General features: G+C 39.3%; 1 pseudogene; it reads right to left on the bottom strand.

The window, feature by feature from the left end:
- On the bottom strand, nt 1-2,285 carry LOC118835816 (annotated as a pseudogene).
- Nucleotides 2,286-4,295: the final 2,010 nt, after the last annotated feature.

The following is a 4,295-nucleotide window of genomic DNA, read 5'->3' as shown; positions in this document are numbered from 1 at the left end:
TCAATTTTTGGGAAGCTGTGTAGAATTCTCTTTCTTCTGGTGTGTTTGGTCAACCTTTTCAGTGGTGGGTACAGAAGAAGCACCATCAGATGGGACTGCTCCACTCCCTGGGATGCCTCCTGGCATGCCCCCCTGCACTCTGGTACAGCTCAGTAATGATGGGGTTGCAGACCTTCTCCAATTCTCTCTACTGATGCTCAAATTCTTCCTTCTCAGCAGTCTGGTTCTTATCCAGACAACTGACTATTTCATTACATTTGTCAAGGATCCTCTGTTTGTCTTCATCACCAATTTTGCATTGCAGTTGTTCATCCTCTATGGTAGCCTTCATGTCGAAAGCATAAGATTCAAGAGAATTCCTGGAAGACATCTCTCTGATTTTCACCCTCAGCCTTGTAAAGGGTATTCATAAAGTCTGTACAAATAGTAAAAAAATGCATATTTTCAAGAAATGAAATGAATGAAATTTTCAACAACATTTTATTTAATTGGAATATTAAAAAGTAACATCTTCAATATGATTTCCATCATTTGTGATACAAAGGTTGATGCACTTTGCAAGATTCACATGAACTTGATGCAGTAACTCCACATTGCTGTCAACTTTCCTATGTGTATTTCTCAGCCTCCTGGACCATATGCTCAATGTCTTCTTTGCTCAGATGTCCTTTATCATTCATGATGGTGATCTTGTTCTCCTTTCTTGCGCTCTTATCCACAACAGAAACATTGAGGATGCCATTTGCATCAATGTCAAATGTTACTTCAATCTGAAGAACATCCTTGGGTGCTGGGGGGATTCCTGTGAGCTCAAATTTATTGAGCAGGTTGTTATCCTTTGTCATTGCTCTCTCACCTTGATAAATCTGAGGAAGCACAGCAGACTAGCTGTCCAAATAGTTGGTAAAGGTCTGTGTCTGCTTGGTGGGGATAGTGATAATACCTTTGATCAGAACTGTCATAACTCCACCAGCAATTTCAATTCCAAGTAAAAGAGGAATGACATCCAACAGCAGCAAGTCCCGCACATTCTCAGATTTATCTTCAGGAAAAGTGGCAGCCTGAACAACCGCACCATAAGCAACAGCCTCATCAAGACTGATACTCTTGTTGAGCTCCTTGCTATTGAAAAAGTCTTACAGAAGCATCTGGATTTTGGGGATTCAAATGCAATGACCCAGCAGGACTGTGTCATGAATCTGTTATTTATTTAGCTTGGCATCTCTTACGGGCTTTTTCACAGGGTCCAGTGTGCCACAGAAGAGATCAGCACTCAACTCTTCAAAATGGGCTCCAGTGATTGACGTACAGAAGTCGATACCTTCATAGAGGGAGTCAATCTCAATACTAGCCTGGGAACTGGAAGAGAGGGTATACTTTGTATGTTCACAAGCAGTGCGAAGACAGTAAACAGCCCTCCTATTTTTACTGATGTCCTTCTTGTGCTTTCACTTGAACTCGGCAATGAAATAATTGACCATTCAGTTGTCAAAGTCCTCCCACATCCAAGTGGGTGTCCCCAGATGTAGACTTGACCTCAAAGATGTTATCTTCAATGGTAAGAATGGACACATTGAAAGTACCACCTCCAAGGTCAAAGATCAAGACATTTCTCTTGGCACCGACCTTTTTGTTCAAGCCATAAGCAATAGCAGCAGCAGTTGGCTCATTGATGATTCAAAGCACATTGAGACCAGCAATGGTTTCAGCATCTTTGTTGGGAATCATTGAAATAGGCTGGTACTGTGACCACAGCATTTGTGACAGTCTTCTCAAGGTAAGCTTCATCAATTTCTTTCATCTTGGTCAAGATCTGGATAGAAACTTTTGGTCTCCCCTTTGTACTCCACCTGGAAGTTAGGTCTGCCTGCATCATTCACCACTGTAAAAGGCCAACGCTTCATGTCTGACTGTACAACTGCATCATCAAATCTATGACCAACCAGACATTTGGCAGCAAAACTGTATTGGTGGGGTTTGTTGCAATTTGATTCTTTGCAGTATCACTGATTAAACATTCTATGTCATGAAGGCAGCATAGCTTGGGGTGGTCCTGTTTCCTTGGTCATTGGCAATTATCTCCACTTTCTCATGTTGGAAGACTCCACATAGGAGTAAGTGGTGCCAAGATCAATGCCAACTGCGGGCCCCTTTGACAGTTGCTGGAAAGTCAGGGGGTCATAGCTGACCACAGTGGAGGAAGAAGGGCTGCTACTACACTGAGTAACCAGATTTTTAAAGTAATAAAAGGATTTTAGTAACTGAAAATGGAAGGTGGAATACATTCTAGTCATACACAAAGGCAATAAGCTGAGTGAAGATACAATGGAATTCAAAGATGATAACTTTCCTGTTTGTTTGGAATACATAGTGCATGAAGGGAGGTAATATATCATAGAGGAAGACTGATTATAAAAATAATTCCAGAGAGTTTTGCATACCAGTGTAAGAACCATATACTTTCATTTTAGCAGGCAATGGGAAGCCACTAAACATTTTTGAAGCGGGGGAGGATTGGTTTGCTGCAATTAAAGCAATACATGGGGAAGAGTATTTGAGCAGAGAAATGAAGGATGGATTGGGCACAGAGAGCTCAGAAACAGGAACACAATTTAGGTTGTTGACAGTATCTCCTATGTATTCAAATATCCACAATGGCTTAGCCATAGTAGGTGGGCACATGATATTTGCTGTTTTGATGATAAAGTAGTAGCAGTAGCTAATGACTATTTAGAAACACTTTGAAAACATAGAAAGGACTATAAACAATAAGGATCATATACCTAATGTGTATTTTGTACAGCAGAGGGAGATTGAGACTTGTCTTTAAAAGACTGTTCCATGCTATAATCTTCTGGCATATATTAATGTAATTTAAAGCAAAATTAAATTGGTGTTTGCACACAGAACATTTTATGCATACCTTAAATAAATACATACATACCCAAATTTCCAATTGTGCTATAGTGGGTACAGTCAGGTGGAGCTGAAGGTGGAACTTGCCCCTTCAAAAGACCCTCTCATTAAATTAATGGTTAATAGCATTTCTTAAAAACAGTTTGTTCAAAAGGCCAGGTGATTTACTGAGTCACCAAAAAATACTCCAACCTCAGACACCTTGCAAAATTTAGATGGTTAAATATGACCCACTATATCACTATTTATAATGATGTTGTGCAATACCCAAAACAATAAATAAAAGGCAATTTATTCCTTCCAACAGTATAAAGACAAATGATCTATTCATTTGAAGTAGGGAGATATGCCTCAAGAGGCTGTGTTTGTAAATGTTCATAAAGTCCTCTTTTGTTTTACCACACTGGCAGTCTGAAAACAAAGTTTCCTCTTCTGCTTTGGCCTCCCCAAACAAAGCAGCCTTGCCACTTTAATGCAGTTCAGCTGTTGAATTATCAATGCCACCTGTCAGAGGCTTCATCAAAGAAAATATGGTTGCTCTTTTCTACTTGCTTCTTCATTTCCATGTTAGATAAATCTATTTTCAGCTGCTCCTCTGTTTCTTGTTGCTTCTGCTTGTCTAAAATTTTGTTCCCACTCAAGTCATCATAATGGGATTTTCTGATCACTTCACTGCACTCCTCTATACCACATGTTTTTAGCTGACTTTCCAAAGTGACCTAAACTTCATAAGACACAATGTAGTTTGTCAGAAAGAATACTGGATTAGCAGTCAGAGGACTGAGGTTCTCTGTTCTACTCTGTCATTTTTAATTTGATCAAACACAACAGCTTTTACTGTCTCTCTACATATTGGGGATTAACAAGACATGCCACTTCAAAGTTAATTTCAGACCATCTGTGGTGAATTAGGAATCATTCTTCCTGCTCTTTGGGCAGATCCTAAGGTTGCAACTAAAGACTGATAAGTGGATGTGTGTCTAGGAGTATCTCTAAAGAGTTGGTATATGGGAGATCCGGATTTGAGTCCTGCCTGTCACATAGTGGCTATGTGATTCTGAGTGAATTAGATAACATCTCAGTGCTTCAGATTCCTCATCTTAAAATGAAGATGTTGGACTAATGTCCACTCATTCTTCTTCCAGCTGTGGGATGATCGGTGATCCCACACAATTCTTTAAAAATTATAACTTACTAAACAGATTACAATGTATATTGTAGAAGTCATTTCCTCACTGGGAATTCTCTGTAACAATGAAATCACAGTTCCAGACACTTCTCATCCCTATCCTCCCACACATATTTAATTCTATTTCAAAAATAAATGCTTTCTACTTAATGTGGTAATTATTTAGATATGTGTCAAGAAGAAGATTTCT

The sequence above is a fragment of the Trichosurus vulpecula genome, chromosome 1 (genome assembly GCF_011100635.1).
Source record: "Trichosurus vulpecula isolate mTriVul1 chromosome 1, mTriVul1.pri, whole genome shotgun sequence".
NCBI lineage: Eukaryota > Metazoa > Chordata > Mammalia > Diprotodontia > Phalangeridae > Trichosurus > Trichosurus vulpecula.
Note: the sequence above shows the minus strand (reverse complement) of the source record. Positions and strands in the feature narration are given on the sequence as shown.